Here is a 22,481-nt window from a genome sequence, read left to right on the forward strand (position 1 = left end):
GAAGGCTTCCCTAGCCTCACAAAGGCCTAGACGCATATTGTCCCCCACCCCACCTTCCCGCCCTCCCTGGAAGCTGTGTTTATGTGTTTATGTGGCATTCATCATCATGATGGGCCTCTACAGACACGGTGCTCCTCCTGCGGAAGCTTCCCCAGGTTCTCCCTCACACTGTTGCTTTGCTCTTCTCTCAGGCTGTGGTGTTGCAATTCCATCCATTTTCTTCTTGCTTAGGCCTTAATGGAGAAGGATCACTTTAAAAAATAATACACAACTTCATGTGGGAGCAACACATACCAACCAATTCCTACGTCAGCGGCTTTGGTGAAGAGTCAAAGTGTTTCTCAGGAGTGCTCCAAGTGCTCAAGACAATAGCACCTAGAAACTTCATGGCCGGAGAAGCAGGAGGCTAGGGCCTGTGTGTGGGAGTGTAGAGGGTGCTGTGAAACAGGCACTCAGGCAATGGAAAAGGAGAGGGGGAAGGAGAGAGAGAGAGGAGAGGGAGAGGGCAAGAGATAGCATGAGCCTGCTACAGGAGTAGCTCCTGGTGTTGTGCCTAGCCTGAAAGGTCTTCAGGGCTGCCCCGTTTATTATGGTAATGCTATTGTGGGTTCTCTTTATTTCTAGAACCATTCACCAAGTGACATTCCTGCTTCCTTGGTCTTGCCCTTATGGAACTGTTATTTCATGATGACTTGTCTCTTTCATCAAGCATAGGGGTGTTCCACCTGTGATGTTTATTATTACTTCCACATTTCTGATGAGGAAACTGAGATACAGGAGAGCAATGCACCCATCTCAAGGCCTCTCATCTAACAGCAGATTCAGTCCACATATTTACTGAACACTCATGAAGAGTCAGGTCCTAAGGGCTGGTAGGTGGCAGGGTGGGATGGGAATCCAGGTTTGTACAACCCTAAAGCCTTTCCACTACAGCATGGCAACATCTGTCAGAGACCTAACCACCACAAGAGTGGTTAAGGAGCACAAAGATAGAGAAATGATAAGAGGAAATGATAGGGAAGAAGAGAAAAAAAGGATGGAGGGGAGAAATGCACCTAATTATAGTGCAGTTTAAAGATTGCTCATGGACAGGGCACCTGGGTGGCTCAGTTGATTGGGTGTCCAACTTTGGCTCATCTCATAATCTCGCGGTTTGTGAGTTCGAGCCCCACATCGGGCTCACTGCTGTCAGTGGAGATCCTGCTTTGGATCCTCTGTCTCCCTCTCTTTGCCCCTCTCCCTGCTGTGCACGCATGGTCTCTCTCTCTCTCTAAAAAAAAAGGTTGCACACTGCTAACATCCATGAATGTTGAATATGGCTGTTGGAGTTTGAGATAAAGAAACAATATTTGATTTGCTGGAGAGGTCATGGGTGGGGGTGATGGGCTAAGTGGGCGATGAGCATTAAAGAGGGCACTTGTTGGGATGAACACTGGGTGTTGTATGTAAGTGATGAATCACTGGGTTCTACTCCTGAAACCAACCCTACACTATATGTTAACTAACTTGGATTTAAATTAAAAAAACCCAAAAAACAAAAAACTTCTGGGGGGAGAATAAAAAGAAACAGTAGCCCTTGTTTTCTCTCTCAAATGGAACCTTTTTGGAGACAGATGCCAGAATCAGGTGGAGATTAACATGTAACTCTTTTTAAAAAAGAACCTATTCTGTTGTGTTGAAGAGTGTTCCTTTCCTCCCTGCCGTCCCCCCAAATTCATGTCCACTCAGAATGTGACCTTATTTGGAAAAAGCTTTGCAGATGTAATTAGTTAGGATGAGGCCATACTGGATGAAGTGGGCCCTCATCCAACATGACTGGTGTTCTTATAAAAAGAGAAAACAGACACAGAGACGCACAAGAAGAAGGGCAAGTGAAGAAGAGGGGGACGCTGGAGTGATGAGTTGCAAGCTGGGGAACGCCAAGGATGGCGGGGAGGCACCAGAAGCTGGAAGAGGTAAGGAAAGATTCTTCCCAAAAACCTTAGGAGGAAGTACGGTCCTGCTGACCCCTTGATTTTGGATTTCCGGCCTCCGGATTTGTGAGAGGGTATCTGTCGTTTTAAACTACCCATTTGGTGGCACTTTGGTATTGCAGTCACAGGAAGCTCATGCTCTGATAAAGCAGTTTGGAGAACTTGGTTTTCTGTTCTCAAGGAAGTGGGTTTGTGGGCGCCCCATCCTTGAATAGTTGGGCTTTCCCACCCAGCCTGAGGGGCACAGGCTGTGCACTCCCGGAAGCCACGCTGGCTCCCAGGATGGAGATTCCTGGGCATGCCCACTTCCTGTGCCAAAGCTCACCAATCAGAGGAAATGGGCGGGAGGTTGGGGGTGGTCTGGATAAAGTTCCTCCTATGGGAAACACAATAGTGCAGAATCAGAGTTCCGGCCTAATGGGGGACCGCAGATGCCAGTTTTTCGGCCTGCACAATGTATTTCAAAAAGTGTTTGAATCAGTGCCCAACATTTAAAAGTTGGGACATTTAGTATAAAGTCCAAGATTACAAGCTTCTCTTTGAAACTGGAAACTGTGGCCACACTGGACCACATTCCCTGAAGGCTCTGACTGGCTGTTGCTGCAATCGGGCATCCTCTCCAGATGGGGTGCAGGCTTTCTACCTCACCATTCTGCCCCTCACACCCCACGTCTTCCCCCTGGTCTGCACTACTCCTTTCTGTGCCTCCCTGATGCCTGTTGACATTTTAGTTTAGGATTCCCAGAGTGGTGGTTAAGAGCAGAGACTCTGAAGTCAGACAAGTCCTGGGTTCAGATTCCAGCTCAGTCACTTCCTAAATGTGTGGTCTCGGGCAATTTGCTTAACCTCCCCGAGCCTCAGTTTCCCCCACTTGTAAAACGGAAATAATAATAGAACCTACCTTATTGGGCTGTTGTGAGAATTCTATAATGTAATCATGGGAGTCTTTTCATATACATGCAAGGCATGTAAGTGCCCAATAGTTAGGTGTTATTGTTACTATTTGAAAAAAGCTGTAAGAGGAATCCTGGAAGAGAAAGAACCTCTAACCAAGTAAGCTTGGTCTGGTTTTAGCGCTGCCCTCCATCTCACCAAGTTTCAGAAAAAATATTTTAATAAGCCAGCTTCCAAGGAACCCCCTCTCTGTAGTAAGGAGTCCAATAGTTTTGGGAATTAGAGGTCCAGTTAAGGTGGTTTCCCTCCTCTTCACAGTTTGATTCTCCTCTGGAAGGAGATTGCAGGGAGGCAGGAAACTCTGGATCCTAGCCAAATACTTAGATGTCTGGGTTTTAAAATAGCTGCGATCTTAGCTGGCTTTGCAGACTTCCTAGTGGCCCTCAAAGGACAGCTTTTGCTTTGACTGATCACTTCTTGGCGGCCCAGAATGATGGAAGATGCAGAAGGAACCAATTGACATCAGATAGTCTACTTCCGGGTAGAGGCAAGACACCAGATGGAATTGGGAAGGAGTCAGGATGACAGACAGGAATTAAAAGATTTTTTTTTTTTTTTTTTTTTTTTAAATGAAGAACGTATAAACTTCTCCTTGTGTAAAGGAGTGCCCAACTGGGACGCCATCAAGCTCTGAAATGATTGCATGCTACATAAACCAACTCAAACCAGTCCTTGCAAAAAGGTGAATTTCTTTGGAAGGCTATTGAAGTATTCCCTAGAACCGAGGGGCAGCAGGACCTCCCTGCAGACTAGAACAGGGAACTGGGAAGCGATCAGGTGCCAGGTGTGAAGAATTGATACAACTTAGCTGTTGACATAACAGACGGTTACCTGGTTATTCAAACATCAAGTATAGAGTAATCTATCTTTTCTCAGCGGGTTTGAATTGCCACATTTATCACATGAGAATGTGATAAATTTTCAGTGTGTGTTTGGGTAAGTTTCTGGTAAAATTCTACTCCATTTGCTATTCATGATTGTTACGGGTTGAATTGTGTCCCACAAAAGAGACACGTTAAAGTCCTTACCGCCAGTACTCAGAATGTGACTTTATTTGAAAATAGGGTCTTGGGCTCCTGGGTGGCTCAGTCGGTTAAGCGTCCAATTCTTGATTTTGGCTCGGGTCATGATTTCACAGTTTGTGAGTTTGCGCCCCGAGTTGGGCTCTGTGCTGACAGTGCGGAACCTGCTTGGGATTCTGTCTCTCTCCCTCCCTCCCTCTCTCTCTCTCTCTCTCTCTCTTAAAAATAAATAAATAACTTAAAAAAAAAAGAAGATAGGGTCTTTACAGAGGAAATCAAATTAAAATTCGGTCACGAGGGGCCCCTAATCCAATATAACTGGTGTCCATTTGGACACAGGACAAATGTGCACGAAGATATCTGCACACAAATGTGCGGGAAGATAGCTGTATGAAAAAGGAGGACTGGAATGATGCATTTCTAAGTCAGGGTGACAAAGATTGCCTGCAAATCACCAGAAGTCAGGAAAAGGCAAGGAAGGATGATTTTCCCAACAGTGTTCAAAGGAGCATGGCCCTGCCCACGCTTTGATTTTAGACTAATAGTCTCCAGGACTGGAGACAATACATTTTTCCCAGTTCGTGGTATGTTGTTATGGCAGCCCTAGCAAACGAATATCCAATATAATACTCTAGTACCCAACTGTTTAATTATCATGGCTTTATAATATTTAAAAAGTACCTGGTCTTGTTAATCCCTGGGAGGATATATATTTTTTAACTTTAAAAAATACTATTTTAGTTATACTCATGTATGAAAAAAAATTGGCCATACTATCATGTTTACATATACACCAATATTGGAAGCAGAATTCAATAATGAATCACTTTTAAATTTTATAAAGAACACACAAACATTAAAACACTGATTGGTTATAGAAAGCAGAGTGGAGAAAAAGGCACTAGCTATCATTTTCATTTTCATTAAAGAGCAGCACTCTCTGAGAAGAATCAAATCAATTAGCAATATTCATCTATATTGCAAAATAATATACATATAGAAAAGGTAGTGGTTGTACTGATTTTATTACTTTTGCTAAAGCCATTTTACCTTCCTCACACTCAATGCAAAGAAATAAAACAATATAAGGAAAAATACGTCCTCATTATTATCCACAATAAAAAATTCTGCAGGCCTGGGCATTTTATATAACGGGGAGCACTTAACGGCTCAAGTGGATCTAAGTACCATTTTGATTCTGACCCCCTGGATAGAAACGCATGCATATCTGGTGACTGGACTAACTCCATGGGAGCTGTGATGTACTGAACCATTTCTGTGGTATCCCCAGATCTCACTAAATTAAAAAAAGACCCTACACAAGAAAAGATAACAATCTGTCCAGAAATTATATCTATGAGCTCTTTCTTTAGTGGAAGGTGGGGAAGGAGCCCTTTCTTGAGTATATGGATACAAGCATTGCTGTGTCTAAAGATTGTTGGATTGATATTGTGTCTGTTATAATGAAAATAAGGTGTACGTCAAAACCACTGCCAGATTAAGAAACTTCCACAATGTGTCTCAATTCTTTGACTAATGGAGCAAGTTCCTTTTCTAGGCTGACGATGAGTCCTGTATTGGTGTTGCTGCTGGCTATGAAACTCACCACCAAAGGCAAACGACTGAATTGAACCACCTGATAGGTGTTATAGTAACAGATAATAATACTTTTATTTTTTGAAAGTCCAAGTTTGCTTCCTTGGTCTGTTGCCAGGGCAAAAGTAGATAAGGAACCAGGTCTCAAAACATGTTCTGGAGTATTATCATTGGCCACTTTAATAATAGGCTCTCCATCTCTATCTGACCCAATGATAACATGGAGCCCTTCAATACTTGGTAATTTTTTCTACAGGAATTGCTTCAGGTCATCCACCATGATGAACCCCTTTCTCTCGCAGGATCAATCTCCACTCCTGGTTTTCTGGGTTGCCGTGTTCTCTCAGCTGTGAATTCAGGGACAGCTTCAAAAACCATCTCCCTGGGAGGGTATTTTTAAGATGGGAACGATTAGATCCAATGTAAATGCTGAAGATTATAATCTAGAATATCATTTTATTTTATTTTTTTTAAGTTTGTTTATTTTTGAGAGAGAAAAAAGAGAGAGAGAGAGAGAGAGAGCGAGCAGGGGAGGGGCAGAGAGAGAGGGAGAGAGAGAGAATCCCAGGCAGCCTCCATGCTGTCAGTGCAGAGCCCGATGTGGGGCTCGATTCCATAAACTGTGAGATCATGACCTGAGCTGAGATCAAGAGTCAGACGCCTAACCAAGGGAGCCGTCCAGGCATCCCTAGAATATCATTTTAAAAATTAATTTTAATTGTTTAGAAAACTCATTGAAATATACTCTTGAAATGGGTTCATTTTATTGCATGCTGATTGTTCCTCAATAAAGTTGATTAAAAAGGACTGTAGACAACATACACCAGAATGTATTATATATCACAATGTAGCAAATGAAAACCACCACCATTGTGCTTTTTAACGTATATCGTATGGTTTATGCAGACTGTGGACCAGAGCTCTGCATATATTTAAAATTCTTGTGGAAGTCTCACTGATTTGCGGGGCTGGGATGTTACACTAATATTTAGAAACAATTTAAGCCAGCACTCATCTACTTGTCTAAAATTGTGCGAGTGAATACATTCTTATAACACATGTGTAGGCCATTGTCAAGTACAGATTGGGTGAGGCGTAGTCTTAGCTTAATAGATCAGCTGGGTAGAACAGCAGAACATAGAACATGCTGAGTGTGACTATATAATGTCATAGATCATTTCCATATTTAAGTTTTTGTTACAGTTCTGACTTTACTAAGCAGAATGGCTTCAATATGGCACTGTAGGGCTCACAATATGGCTGTGCCTCCAGCAACAGCTAAAGGTTCATTAAAGCAACAGAAAGGTTACATTTGTACTGAACATTCAGTACAAAATAGATAGTTTTGAAGTATCTTGTGAACAGCCTCCAGAACAGGAACTGAGATTTCTAATTATTAAAAATGTTGTTGAATGTTTCAAGACATATTTGAAAAGTATTCTGGTTTTGCAAAACAAGAAAGATTTAAATTGGCTGAAGATAGTGTTCATCAAATCCCTCCTAAGGTAACACTTCGTGATTAAGGAATCTGAATAACTGTTAGTGATTCATTGTCAAACCGAAAACTCCTGCTATCCCTCAAGCTCTGAGTCTGTTCCATTACACTGAGATAGGAAGGTGAGCTATCAAAACTCTTATGTATGCAACTATTTATGCATGTTAAGTGAGCTCTGGGAGCTATGGGTTTTGTCTACCTAGCACATTTCCCTTTCACTTCTTGTTCTGCTAACAGAAACCCTCTTCCCTGTGGGAAACCCATTCTTCATGCATGGGAGGGGCTGACCTCAGATCCTAGCTCACCACCAACATGGCAACATGGCCCTAACCTGGCCAACAAGAGTTCCCCATTTCCCTGACCTGTAGTTATCCCTTCTGAAAAGAGCATGTGACCCAAGACTGCCTGATCAGGGCCTGTCCTTGAATTTTCTCCAGAACTTTAGGGGTAAAACATTCTGTTTTCTTCTAGGATCATGATCTTTAACTATAGTGTAAGCCTAGAGCTACTGGGACCATGTTTCCCTCCAGCTCAGAGAGTTCTCTGATGATAAAGTCTACCCGAGGCAGAGCAGGGCTGAGAGGTGAAGAGACTCTCACGGCTGAATCACCTAAAGCCCTTGACTCTTCCTTATGTGAGCTGAAAGAAATGCTCCCCTCCACTTTTATCCCCTTTGATCTAAGTTGAATGGAGTTTTTCTCATTTACCACATAAAGATTACCGACAAATTGTAATTGCCTGATTGTGGAAATCAGGATCTGGCACCTGTGCAGCACTAACAACAACAACAACAACAACAACAACAAAAATACAAAGAAAAAAATTAGATGCTGAAGCTAGTATAGGACGGAACTATCTGTATTATGCAGAATTCCACAGTATAACTTGTTGGATCCGTCAGAGAACCTCAATCAAAATCATTGACAAATAACTTGAATTCATTACATGGAAAATACTTCTTTGTTTCCTCATTTTCTGCAGTAGGGTTTTGGGTAAAAGTTTCATCTGACAAAAGTGTCCTGTGTCAACACTTATTTGAAAATGACTGTGTTGGACGAGCTCTCACAGCTCACTAGCCTTGACATTTTGAGATTCGAATATACTTCTCCAGGTTGAATGGAAGAAAGATTAGGAAAAATATCACGGAGAAGGAAAAGTTAGTCTTATTCATTCATTCATTCATTCATTCATTCTTGATTAACCAGACTGTGTTGGCCCCCTGCTGGGCTGTGAAGCCAGGGAAGAGGTGCCATTCAGGAGAATGCATGGATTCATTGGAACCCAAGGCAGGGATGGATCCCTCAGGGAAAATGGCCAGAATAACTCTTGAAAGGCTAAATGGAGATGATTGAGATCCTACTATTTGTATTATTTCTTACCCAAGTTGCTCAAAGAACCCTTCTCACCAAGAGTTCTTTGGTTAAGGACAGTCATGTTCATTCATTCACTACTAGTTTTCTTTTCTTTCTTTTTTTAAACATTAAAGAGAAAGGAACTGGCTTCCTCTCATTAGCAATAGTGAGATATTTCTGAAAACTCTTTGGCTCCATTTAAATGCCAGGAGACCTTTTTGCTGTCCCTTCCTTTTGCTCTTTCTCCAAGAAGACTTGGTTTCCCACTGCCAGTTAGCTCTGAGGTAGAATGAGCCACAGAAATGCAGGCAGGAATGGCATGTTGAGCGGGAAACGTGGCATTTGTACACTTGTCAACCCCCCCAAGGCTGACATCTGACTGTGCTGAATAACAGAAGTAATGACCATTTACAGAGCTCTGGCCATGTGCCAGGCACTATTCAAGCTCCCAATCTCATTTATTCCTCAGAAGAATCTATGAGGTAAAGATGATTATTATCCATGACCTCTCCAGGCTAAATTAGTCTCTCCCATACCCTCGTATAATGCTCTGTAATTTTCCCTCAGAGCACATACCTCAGTTTGGAATTCTATGTCTCCCCCAAGGGAATGCCAACTTAACAATGTCAGGACCTCTGCCCATTAATTATGGATGCCCAGACCTAACACAATGCCTGACATGTAGCAGGCACTTCAAAAACATTTTCTGAATAAATGAATCCTCATTCAATATGGACAAATTAAAGCTCAGAGAGGTTCAGTATTTTGCTGAAGATTGCACATCTAGCAAGTCATGTGGCCTGTGTTGGGACCTGTGTTCTTATCACTTTGCCTCTCAGGAGGGAAGCCTGCTTTCCAGGCTTCCTGTGTGATGCCTGCTTTAGGCAGGGAAGCAATGTGCCCAGTGTAGCTTAGCAGCAATGTTGTGTTATTTGAGTAACCAGGGTGAGAATCTTGCACCAGTTGATGAGAACCTGTAGGACTGGAGGGGAAAGACTAGACTGGCATCATTGTGAAGGAGAAGTTGGCTTTCAATACTCATGCATGCGTAGACTCTGATGTTTGACTTAAGTTGTTTCTGGAAGACATTCACCTAATATATCATTTCCCCCCAAAGTACTTGAATCGTTGGAGACAAGTATTTAAATTGGAGGAGTGGGTGTCTTGAGTTGAGATATCTTATTAGCTGATTACCAAATCATATCTTAGTAGAGGTAATGTAGACCTTCTCCTACCTGATGTCCATTTAACAGTTTTTCCAGAAGGGCTGGATGATGTGTCTATATCTGCACTCTTTTTTTCTCTAGTTAGCCCTGAAGATACACTAAATAATCATGGCTATTGCCTCCTTTATAGAATGAGATTCTTTTTCTCCCGTCATTGTATTTTTACCAAGAGGGAATAATGTTTGTTTCCAAACCTATCCAGCTGATTATACTTAATGCACTTGATTACCAATAAATATTTTCACAAATGTTAAAAAGTGATGAAACAGGACTGCAGGTGAGGGGTTGTTTTTATGAAAATGAGGATGAATGTTTCAAAAAAAAAGAGTAATGAGATGCTTAAAAATAACTGCATTAAAATAGTTGTGGTATAGAAAAACTTTAAAATTCTGCAATCAGATTTCTTACAAGCATCTTTGACTTCTTATTCCATTTTAAAGAAACAGAAATAGGATAGTTTAGATAATGTTAAATGGCTATGATTTTTGCCAGAAAGAAAAAATGGAACTTTGACCAGCAGATCAATATTCAAGGAAAAACCCTTGGCTCAAACATGGCAACATTGGGTTAGTTTTCTTTCCTTCTCCTTTTTTAACAATAAAAAGAAATGAACTGTTTTCCTTTGAGTAGCAATAGCAGATTGTCTCAGGAATTTTTGTGTGCTTTTTGTTTTTTAAGTTAAAATACTCAAGGTATGTATGCATCATTTTAAAAAGATGACTCCCTACTTTAACCATCTTTTTAAAAAAATTTTTTAACGTTTATTTATTTTTGAGACAGAGACAGACAGAGCATGAACGGGGGAGAGTCAGAGAGAGAGGGAGACACAGAATCCGAAACAGGCCCCAGACTCTGAGCTGCCAGCACAGAGCCCAAGGTGGGGCTCGAACCCACGGACCGCGAGACCATGACCTGAGCTTAAGTTGGACACTTAACCGACTGAGCCACCCAGGCGCCCCTAACCATCTTTTTTGATTGACAGTCTCTGGAATCATTCAGGCAATAGGGTCTCTATTGTATATATAAAGTTTTATAAGAGATCTTCAGATCCTTCCAAGATGGTGAATTAGCACAGGCTTCAGTCTCTTCTTGTGAAAACCAAGCTTCAATCAATTCTGGACAAATTATAGAGGAAAGCATGGAATATAAGAAATACAAAATGAAACCCCAAACAAACCAATAGCAACTAACCAACCAAACATAGAGGCAACCAAGTTCTGCTCTTGGGAGATAGACCCCTGTTTTGAACTATATGTTGGGGCTGGGGTGGTTGGGGGATGAGATGGCTATAGCCTGGGGCAAAGAGCGATAGGCTCAGGTAAGTTAGAATTAGCTAGCTAGGGTGCTCCAGAGTTCTGGACCCATAGGAACTGATTGAGGTAATAAGTATTTGATACTCTTTTAAGCTGCTAAATTTTGGGGGTTATCTGCAATGGCTATGAATATACTGTCTTGTTTCCTTGTTTGAATTCTTGAATTCTTTCCCCTTTCTCCTTCAAATGGCTCTCAGGTGTGCTTCTGTGTAACCGAGTCCTCTCCATGGCTCGTAGGCTGTGCATGTATTGAGCCTTTGTCTTGTTTTTGCCATTCTCTGTTTCAGAGAAAGATTCAGTATGGAAAGATCCTTCTTTAATACTGGTTCATTTTTCCAAGATGCAGTATCAGGACTTTAATTTGCAGTATTAAATGTAGTCTTGGAGCCCATCCCTGGGGAGTACACCTGAAGGGGACTCAGGTGTTGGTTTTGCTCAATCATCGGTGAAAGTCACATGAAGTGAAGCCGTTGATTTTGGCTTTGAGACCAAGGTTGTATTTTCACTAATTGGTGAAAGGAGTAGTGGGAGGCTTTGGCTGCAGAGAGAGGATTCTTCTTTGTTGATCCATGGAAAGTGACTTTCCTTTCTTGGCCAGGGCCTTCTCAGATGGCTTTTTAAATGGAGTTCTTTCAACTGAAGATGTGTGGTTGAGAGTCAGGCTGTTGGAAAAGGCATTTGGCAGACTAGTGGACACTCTGATGAACTTGTGTCCTTCCTCCTGGAATTTCAGCAGTACCGTGTTGAGTTCTAATGAACACCCAGAAATGTTTGCCTAAGTTGTTCACTTTTGATGATTGGGAATATTATGTTCTTTACGATCAGCATTTCGGTCCACCCTAGTCTCAACATCTGGATGTTTTTTATGTGAGGACAGTGCAGGTTCTAATCTCCAACTCATCTTGAAATCTCTGCTTTTGATGTTCTTATTTCTTGGGCTGTGATGAGCTTGATAGTTTCCTGTGCTAGAATGCTCTTGTGTCTTCCAATGAAAATAAGAGCCACCCTTTATGTGGTGGCTATTGTGGGTCAGGCCCCATGCCAAGTGGTATATTATCTCATCGAATTCTCCACAAACCTATGCAGTGAGGTTCCCTACTGCCATGATGTAGATGGAGCAGCTCAGGCTCTGACATGTGAAGCGATATGTCTAAGGCTGTGCATCTAGCCAGTGCATTAGAGAGAATTGACCACAGGCCGGTGGGATTCCACTGCTGATTTGTTTAACCACAACACTAGGAGGCCACTCCTGCTATGCCAGGAGCCCTTCTAGAAAGTTGAGAGTGATGGAACAGAGGCTACCTGTTGGCTCAACCCTCCACCAAGGGCTTCTGGGGCTCCTGTTTTAGCAGGCCACCCAACACCAAGCATTGCTTTTCCACCTTGAAGAACGTAGACACCAATCACTGCAAGCATGGCTCCATTGACAACAACAACACAGGTCATTCCACAAATACTACTTTTCTTCAGGGAAGTCCGTATAAAGGAGGCCTGATGCGCTCCATCCTCTTGAGGTGTGTTAGCTGTGTGTGTGCTTCCATTTTGTTTTGAAGGTTCCCATAGAACCCACAGTCACATATGCTGCTTAAGCTCTTGATACAACTTTGGTTTTCCTTACTTTTATAATCATGTCATAATAATCACAAAATAATTAGATAATTACATTATAAAAATGATAGTGAACACCTATGGAGTGTGTCCAGTTTGCCGCTGTGCATGAATCTTCACAGCAATCCTCTGAGGTAGGTGCTATTTTTAATCACCCTCATTATATAGATGAAGAAACTGAAGCCCAGAAAAGCTAAGTAACTTGCTCAAGGTCATTAGCTGGTGACTGGCAGGGCTAAGATGTGGTCCCAGAGCTACCTGATTTTGGAGTTATGGTGCTTCTCTCTGTAAACTCAAATGGAATCCCTTTGCTACACTTAGCTGTTGCCTTATTTAAAGAGGATCATCCTCTTTTATCTTTTTAAACCCATGTTGGCTTTTCAAGTTCTATGTGCCGTTATATAGTTTCCTAGTTGTTGATTCTTGGGTATGGGTGTAGGGCTGCGGGTTTCTCAAGACAAAACTGGAGATGGTTAAGGTCTACCAGTTAGCTTCAGAGAGTTGACAATTGGTATTCTTTGCTCCATTTTCTCTTTCCATTTAACAACTTTTGTCTCAGATGGAAAAATTTATAGTTTTTTTTTAAATGGCTTTTGAAAAAAAAAATTGAGGGCTGGAGGTGATGGGTGGAAAAACAGGCAAGGGGAAGGAGAAGGTCTTTATTTTTTAGTCTGGTCTCATTTAAAAAGCTCTTTTTGCTCTGTCCTTAACATTTTGGCTTTCCAATTTCTCTCTTGTTAGTGGTTTTGCCCTGTCTCTGTTTATTTTGTGACTTGTGCCTGAAGGGATGTTTTCTCAAAAGAGAATTATCCACACTACATCTTGTTCTGGTCACGTGCTGACCATTCTCTCGGACAAGGCCTTCTTTGTGCAGGGGAATGGAGGGTTTATTCTGGTTAACGGGGATTTGCCATATAGAAGTAGCAGTTAGATGGGGCTTCCACTAGATGGGATGAGCTTCCACTAGAATAACCAGACATTTGAGCTGTAATACCCATGTCATGATGTTTTTCCTGGCACCAGAGCCCTTAGGCAGAGGTTTGGTGCACTGGATCTAATGTGGGTGACTGAAGCTCATCAGAATTCTCGTTGTTTTAGTCAGAACTCAGAACAGAAAACTTCACTCAGATGAAGGGGGATCATTCAAGGACTTCACCAGGTTATTTCACTTGGGCCTCCCAGGACCTGGAGTTGGACATCAGGGTCACAAGTCATACTCTCTGGCTTTTGGGCCCCTTCCCCATGTCCCCCTACCCAATTTCTTGGAGCTGCAGGATCTTCCCTGGGCCTCAGTTTGCTTACCTGCCTAATGAAGTAGTCACAGAATGGTGAAGGATATAGGCTCTGAAGCACAATGCTAATCTTCATTCCTGCTGTCGCCATTTCCTAAACCTTTGGCAAATCAGTTTATGCCTCAGTTTCCTCACTGGTGAAGTCCTGCCAGACTCAGGGGTTGTCGTGAGGTTTTAGTCGGTTGCTACTTGTCAAGCAAAGTGCACAGTGCCTGGTGATGGGAAGTGTTCAACCTGCGCTAGAATTGTTGTCTCTTGTGACTGGCTTCTTTTGCTCTCATGTGGCCAAGCATGGTCATAGCCAAGGGTAGTATTAACCCTGCTAGTAATATTCATGATAGCTCATAGTTATTGAACTTTTACTATAGAAGTATTTTTATAAACATTTGCACTCTATCCTTGTGAAATGCACATTGAAATAGTTACCTTTATTACTCCCACATTATCGATAGGAGAACAGGGGTTCAAGGACACCAAAATCACACAGGTAAACTGGAGCCAAACCTACATACATAGGTTTGTAGGTCTGTTCAGGCTGCTTTAATAGAATACCACAGACAGAGAAGCTTATAAACAACAGAAGTTTCTGGAGGCTAGAAGTCCGTGATCACGGTGCCGGCACGGTCAGGTTCTGGTGAAGACTCCCTTCCAGGCTGCAGGCTGTCAACTCCTCTTTGTGCCCTCACATGGCAGAAAGAGGTGAGGGAGCTCTCTGGGGTCTCTTTTAAAGGCTCAAATTCCATTCACGAGGGCTCCACCTTCATGACCTAATTATGTCCTAAAGGCTGACCTTTAAACACTGTCATGTTGGGGATTTGGTTTGAGCATGAGTTTTCAGGGGACAGGAAAATTCAGTCCATTGCAATGACCTTATAAGTTCGATGCCTCTATTGTGTGATGGTGTGGTTCGCAGTTATTAATCTTGGTTTCTAAGTTTACTTGTTCCAATACTTGAGTAGGAATGCGGTGGACTAAACTCAGTCCATGAATTTTTTCCCCTTTGGGTTAGGTGTGCATTCTTGGAACAGTCAGCTGTGGCCAGAGGGGTGGGGTCATGTGGTTCCAACATGGCGGTCTCAACCACATAGAGGCTGAGAACTTTTCCCAGAAAGAGAAGGTAGGCAACCAAACCTTTCTGTTATGTACTTCCCCATTCAATCCTAAAATTGTCTCAGTGGGTTGAGGCACAGCAGGTACTACCGTCTGCCTTTTTCCTGCCAAGCTCAACTGTAGGCATGGGGGACCTTTGCTGGCAAGCTCAGTCCCGCCCAGTTCTGGAATCAATCTACACACTGTTGGCAGTACATTGAGTGCCCTGTGTCTGCCAGCGGGTGGGGTCTGGAAATTAGTCTGGCAGCCATAAGCAGCAAGTGTCTATGTGTCTACCATGCTGATCTCCCCCCACCTCTCTCTAGGTCTTTCTGATGATATTCCTGCCTGGTGCTTGGGACTGTACTCCAGTTTTAGTGTTGTTGTTAGAGTCCCTCAGTGAGCCTGACCATTTACCTAGTGCTTCCTTCCCACTTCCTGGAGTTCCAACCACTAGCTGAGGTCCTGCCCCAATCCAAATATAAGGCTGTGAAGCACAAACTCTTTCTTGCCACAGCTTACCCACCCACCAAATCAGTTCCCTTTGAATATTTTTCTTTTAACTTTTATTGTGGAAATTTATAAACATTCGCAAAAATACTCAGATTCATATAATAAATCTTCAGATACCATCACCTGGCTTCAACGATGATCAAGTTATGGCCAAGCTGGTTTTGTCTATACTTCTACTTAATCTCCCCCAATATTATTTCGAAGCAAATTCCAGATCATATCCTTACATCTGTAAATATTTCAGTGTCCATCTCTAAAATATTAGAACTGTTTGTTTTTTAAAAAACACTTAACACAGTTAACAGATAGTTTACACAATCACAATCCTACTATCACACCTAAATATGTTGACAATGATTCCTTAATATCATCAAATAATACACCAATGTTTATATTTCAGTTTGTCTCATAAATGTTTTACAGGTTTTTTTCATTAACTGTTCGTTTGTGTCAGAATCCAAATAAAGTCCACATATTGTGATTTGTTGATGAAATCTCTAGAATTTTGTCTCCATCTTTATTTCTTCTCCCTGGAACTTATTTCTTAAAGAAATTGGTTTGTTTGTCGTGTTGAGTTTCCCAGTTGGGCCTCCCTAATGGGATATTCCTGTATGAATTAGTTTTTGGATAAAATGTCTTGATCATGTTAGATTTGATCTCTCTTGTCAAGACTTCTTCATAGGTAGTGTTGTGTTCTTCTACCAGAGGTATATGTCTGATTGTCTTTTTTTGTGGCTGTAGTGGCTGTTGAGGCTTCATGAGGAAGTTTATTAATTTCAGGGCTTGCAAAATGATGAGGTTTTGAATCCTATAATCCCTTCTTCACTTATTAGGTGGGATACTTTTTTAAAAAAGAGGTTTTGCCTCATCTACTATTTGGTTCCCCAGTGGCATAGTCCATATAGAAAAATTAGAATAAATGCTTGATACTTTTTCTTTATTTACCAGCTTTATGAACATGGAGTTTGTTCACTGGCATCCTCCAACAGTGAGCAATTAGGGTTTTCTGAGAAGTATCACTGAAACTCACAGATTAAATATAGGTTTCAATCCATTTCAGTTATTGTATTTATTTATGCTCAAACAGTTCCATCTTTGGGCAGAGGAAGCCTCTTTGAACTGGCTCCTGGGTCCATTTAACATCCTCTATCCCCTTGGCATGTTGACAGGAGCCCAGGTTGAGCCCAAGTTTTTCAGGCTATTTGTTTGTTTAGCACAATGTCTGGCACATAGTGAGTGGTCAACAAATGGTAGATATGAATGTTATCTTAATCTCCCCATCCAGGACCAGTACTATGACTGGGTTTCTTGAATACCTGCTTCACCCATCCCTAACTTCCGGCAGAGAAGGGAGCTCTATTTCTGTCTCTTTTGATACATCTATGTCCCAGATCTCCATTTTTTTTTTTTCACTAATCCCTCCCCCAGGGGGAGAAGGGACATATCTCATTGGTGAGACTGAGACCAGGGAAAGTGAACATATACAATATAGCCCTTCCTGAACTCTCTTTCTCAGAGGTGGGCTTTGTCCAAAATGTGTGGGTGTTCTGTTTGCACCTGCCTTCTCCTTGAGTGAGCAGCTCAGGACAGGTCTGGCATCTGGGAGGGGTTGCCTGCATCTGGTGGTGTTGAGGCAGGGGGGTGCAAGGAAATTCACAGTTATACCTGAGGCTGGGTGTGTAAACTGAATTCAGGAGGGAAGGAGTAAAGTATTGCTTTTGGCTTCATGCCTCTGCTGGTCTCTAATCCAGCTACAGCAGCCAGAAAGCCGATAACATTGGTCCTTATCAGACTCTCCTTTCTACTTCTCAAATGGCTTGTCATCCAAAGAAAAAAGGAGTGTGCTAAATCAGCACCTTGGAAATGCCACCCACTGCCTTCCTTTCTCCACCAGCCAATGGCTGGTGGGGTCCTGTCCCTCCTCCTGGCAAACTTTGCCCAAGGTAACACAGAAGGCTTTTGTAAAAGTGCAGATGTCACCTGGAAGATTGGCTGTATGTAGTAAGCTGAATAAACACGTCATCTGGCACATTTCTTAAACAGGTGTGGCTAAGGCAAGTGTTTTAGTACGGAGCAGAGAGAGACTTTCCATTTGTAAACCTTTTAGACATTTGGGGTACAGAAGACTTTGTGCAGCTTCTATAGAGCTTTCTGGTCAGCCCTGCCTGTGGGTGCATTGGGTGTGCAGATGGAGGCTGAGGTTGTTGGTGCCACATCCCTGCCATACTGGAAGCCCCAGTTCTGTTCCTTTTCGGTTGATTTGAAGTAAGCTCAGTTCTGATGGTTAGAGTATGACTTAGTCCGTTTGGGCTTCTCTAACAAAATACCATAAACTGGGTGGCTTGTCAACAGCAGAAATTTATTTTTGACAGTTCTGGAACCTGGCTGACCAAGATCAAGGTCATGGTTGAGCTCTGGTGAGGGCCCTCTTCTGGGTTCCAGACTGCCACCTTCTCTGTGTCCCTGCATGGTGGAAGAAGTGGGGGAGCTCTTTGGCTCTCTTTTATAAAGACACTGCTTCCATTCCTGAGGGTCCCATCCTTAGTAGCTAAGCACCTCTCCAAAGTCCCACCTTCTGACACCATCACACTGGGGATTAGGGTTTAATACATGAATCTGGGGAAACACAGACATTCAGTCTAAGCAGGGTATGACTTGGACTAGACATGAAATAGAACCCAAATAATGATACGTTAAATTAGGTAGACATTTATTTCTTTTCTCATGGAAAAAGTCTAAGCTTTCATCGTGGCTCTGCTTCACAGAGGCATTAGGAGCCCAAATTCCTTCCGGTTTTGGGTTCCAATCTTTGGCTGCAGTAGATGAGCATTTCTTTCTATGGTGCTAAAGAGGTCCTTGTGCTTTTGTGCATAGATTTTAGTTGACTTTTACTTACTATCAGACATTCGTTGTCTTCTTTCAAAGCATACATTGTTCTCCAGCAATAGTCCTTTACTTCCATTAACTTTATAATGACAGTTTCCTCCATATTTTTCAAAAGCCTGTTAAGTGGCACCCATTAGTGCCTTTTCCTCCACCAGGATCACCACCCGTGGCAATTTTACCAGTTCCACTGCCAACTTGCATCAGGGGCGAAACACACTGCTCATGTCAACAGAAAGAGGGTTCTCATCACCTGTCAGCCAGCAGGTGACACAACCCTAGGTTTCTCTCTTTGCAGCTGCTGAGACAGAGATTAGATAGCAATAGGTCTACTGGGGAGTGTGCTCAGGACGGACACCTGTGGTGGAAGGGGAGGGAAGCAGGATTGGGCAGAAAATGGAGTTAGGTTGCAATTTGGGTTCAACAAAAGCCAAACTGTTGGGGAGCTCCGAGGCTGACCTGACTCCTCAGACTCGTCTCATCTTTGGGCAAGGAGCTACGCTGTTGTGTCTCTGTATTGACCAGTTACCACTGCAGACTGCTTCTGGGAAGAAAGGGGAATGTCCTTGAGAGAGGTGGCTTTCTTTGGGGAAAAAGGAACAATTTCTGGGGAAGGCTGACAGTGGAGGGTCCTCAGCCTGCAAAGCTCCCAGCATCCGAGGGAATAAGAAAAAAAAATGGTGGCAATATTTTGTAGACCCACCCATTAAGAAGTAGAGTCTAGGGGCGCCTGGGTGGCTCAGTCGGTTAAGCGGCCGACTTCGGCTCAGGTCATGATCTCGCGGTCCGTGAGTTCGGCCCCGCGTCAGGCTCTGTGCTGACAGCTCAGAGCCTGGAGCCTGTTTCAGATTCTGTGTCTCCCTCTCTCTGACCCTCCCCTATTCATGCTCTGTCTCTCCCTGTCTCAAAAATAAATAAAATGTTAAAAAAAAAGAAAGAAGTAGAGTCTATTTTTGCACCCCTTGGATTTGACTTGGCTTTGGGCAACGGGACAGTAGAGTGAAAGAAGAGTCTTGAAAAGTGCTTGTCCTTTGGGACTGGCACTCACTTGCTATTGAGAACCCTTCATATGTATGTGATGAGGCCCAGCTGTCCCCTGAGAGGAGACAGGCCCCATTCAGCATAGGTGAGTCCCAGACATATGAATGTGGGTGGCATCCTAGACAAGGCAGGCCTGGCCAAAGAGGCCTATACAACCACCCAGCAGACACAGGATCAGGATTGTGGGAAATGATGTATTTATTATTTTCAGCCACTATGTTTTCGGGTCATTTGTTACACAGCAAAAGTTTATTGATGAGTAGACCAGCATGAACCTGGCGCTTAGTCTGACCAAATGGGGGATAATGTTTTAGGATTTGGCAAACGTATATGGTTTTATTCTCTTCCTTGCCTCCCCACTGCCCCTGCCCAGGTTTCTAGATTTCTAATAAAACTCAAGTCGAACTCATGCTTTTTCAGAGCCTTTACAAAGCAGCCTTTCAATTACTCTCCTCAGCTCAGAAACAGGAATCTAAGAGGCCTTCACTATTCATATTTGCTAAAGAAAATACATGCTTCCAGACCTTCCCGTGTTACTGAACAGAAAACACAATTACAACTGGAAAAAGCCAAGGACTGTTATTTGATCATAAATGTTCTAAAGGTAGCTGTATGCTGATTATTAGTTGAACTGAGGTTTTGAAGGAGCATTTGAGGACCTGATTCAGTGAATTAAGTGGAAATGCACTAAAATGAACAAGAAAGGTCAAATCAAAAGGAAATGCAAATCAAGCACCTTCCGGTTGCTTATTGGAAAAATATTTTCATAGTACACAGTTCTTGGCCCTTGAAAGATGTTCTTTGAGTGAGCAAATGAGTACACAAATGGTAGCAATATATGCTACTGTGCTAGAAAAATGTGCTACCTTGCTGCCCAAGCCTCAAGATTGGAAGGATCCTCTGACATTAAAATCGAGGTCTGGATAGAGTCATCTTAAAGATTTCTCTTCCCAGGCCCCATAGAACTCCACTCAAATTCCATCACTTCCGATGTATGTTGAGCCCCTCTTCTTTGCTCCCCTTCCCCTTCTGAAAACAGGATCGGACCATCTAGAAAGCCTCTGTTTGGGATTCTCCACGGGGTAGTAGAATTTGCCTGGAGAAAGAGCGATTTGGGTTTCCTCCCTTACTTGGCCTTTTGCCAGCTGTGTGTGGGACCTTGGGTAAGTTATGCAAACTTTCTGCCTCACTTTCCTAACCTGTAGAATGGGACAATAATAGTAATAGTACTTGCAGGGTTGTTGGGAGAATCTGGGGTAATAGATGTGAAGTTCCTGGAGTGTGGGTACCAAATGGCTGGAATTCATTTATAATGGGTGTAGATGGGCATAGAGCAGGGAGAATACAATTTGTATGTTCTAATGGGCCTTATGAAATCTAGTATTTCCGATTTTGTTCATAACTGTTAAACATGGGGGAAAGCCCTTCTGGGCCCATTCAGCTCCTCATCTTCATTTAGAATTCTGAACTTGTTCTTTCTGACTATTCCTTCCTCCAACTCCCCCTGGGGACAAGTCACATTTCTCAAGCTGCTAAGTCAAATGACAGCTGCCTTTTATTTCATATGTTTCTCATTCCAAAATGTTGTTTCAAATACTTTCAGCTACTAAGCATAAACTCTGGTCGCCTATGTTTTGCCTTGTAATTTCTTTCTTTCTTTCTTTTTTTTTTGAACATTTCAGATGCCTGCTTTTGGGTTTTGTATGATTCTGTGGTTTCCTACTCATTTGCTCCGCCCTTTAATCGCCCCACCAGCACTTAGTCTCCCCGCCTGCCACGGCTGTCTCCCCCTTGTCCTTATATCCCTGGCTCTCCCTGAGGGCTGTCCTTAATCCAGCGGGCTCTCGAATGCTTTGCTAAATTGAAAGTCCTCTGTTTATCCTGCCCCCTCCCCTCCATGTTCATGGCAGTTATCTCCCTTGGGCTCCCGTTTCCTGCTCTTATTCTTGGCTCCCTGCCAGGCATCACACGTTCACATGAAATCCTGCCTCTCCTCACAGAAGGAAAGGCTGGCAGTTTCCATTCATGGAATGCTCCTTCGCCACAAAGATGCTACACCCTGGCCACAGTCAGGGTGTTCTGGGTTTCCTGACGTGCCCAGGGCAAAGTTGGAGGGCTCACGCCTCAATAGTTATTTCCAGTAATGGCGAGTCAGGCTGGAGAACAGTGTGGTCTTTGTGGCAAAGAGGACAGAACATGAACTGTTGATTCTAACTGACCTGTGTGTTGGTCCAGGTACCGTACTGAGCCTCAGTTTGTTTGTCTGTGAAATGGGAAACAGAATTATCCTCACCTTATCACATTATTGCGAGGATCGTGAATGCAGAGGGCTTTGCACAGTGGAAAATGATATTTGCTCCTAAGTCTTTTATTTTCTCTCCCTTGTATTGGTTGCTAAGCTCTCCAGTCAGCAAGAGTCCCAGCAAGAAACAGAATGGCACCTTGAAGGAGTTAATTGAAGAAAGTATAAGGAAGGGGTTATGTATAGATTTATGGAGGTGTGGGTAGGGAATGAGAAACACCCTGGGACGCTAGAGCCAGAAGCCATAGCACACACTGAAGAGCAAGGCAGGAGCCTGGGCCGTCCCTGCCTGGTGAGAGCAGAAGCCATGGCACAGGGTCAGGGAAGACTGAAGCTTGGGAAGTGGTCTGGGGTCTTGCAAACTTAGATCATATCCACCCCTATTTCCCAGGATTTTAGATTTCTAATAAAACCTAGACAAACCAAGTGTTTCCTCCCTCCTCCCTTCTTTCCTCCTTCCCTTCCTTTTCTCTCTTTTACTCCCTCCCTCCTTCTCTCCCCTTCCCTTCCCTTCCCTTCCCTTCCCTTCCCTTCCCTTCCCTTCCCTTCCTCCCCTTTTCTTCCTTCCTCCCTTTCTTTCTTTTCTTTTCTTTTCTTTCTTTCTTTCTTTCTTTCTTTCTTTCTTTCTTTCTTTCTTTCTTTCTGTGCTTGGATAGGGGCCATGGCTTAGGTGGAAGAATGCAGCCACTGCTAACAGTAGATCCACCAGAGAGAGAGAGAGAGAGAGAGAGAGAGAGAGAGAGAGAGAGAGTAGGGGCCTAATACCACTTTTCTGTCTTCCTTCCCATGCCTTCCATTGACTGACTGCAACCAAAGCCACAG

At 43.0% G+C, this 22,481-nt stretch overlaps 1 pseudogene; it reads right to left on the reverse strand.

Moving 5' to 3' along the window:
* Positions 1-5,447: 5,447 nt before the first annotated feature.
* On the reverse strand, positions 5,448-5,889 carry LOC122223727 (annotated as a pseudogene).
* Positions 5,890-22,481: the final 16,592 nt, after the last annotated feature.

This window comes from Panthera leo, chromosome B4 (assembly GCF_018350215.1).
Source record: "Panthera leo isolate Ple1 chromosome B4, P.leo_Ple1_pat1.1, whole genome shotgun sequence".
NCBI lineage: Eukaryota > Metazoa > Chordata > Mammalia > Carnivora > Felidae > Panthera > Panthera leo.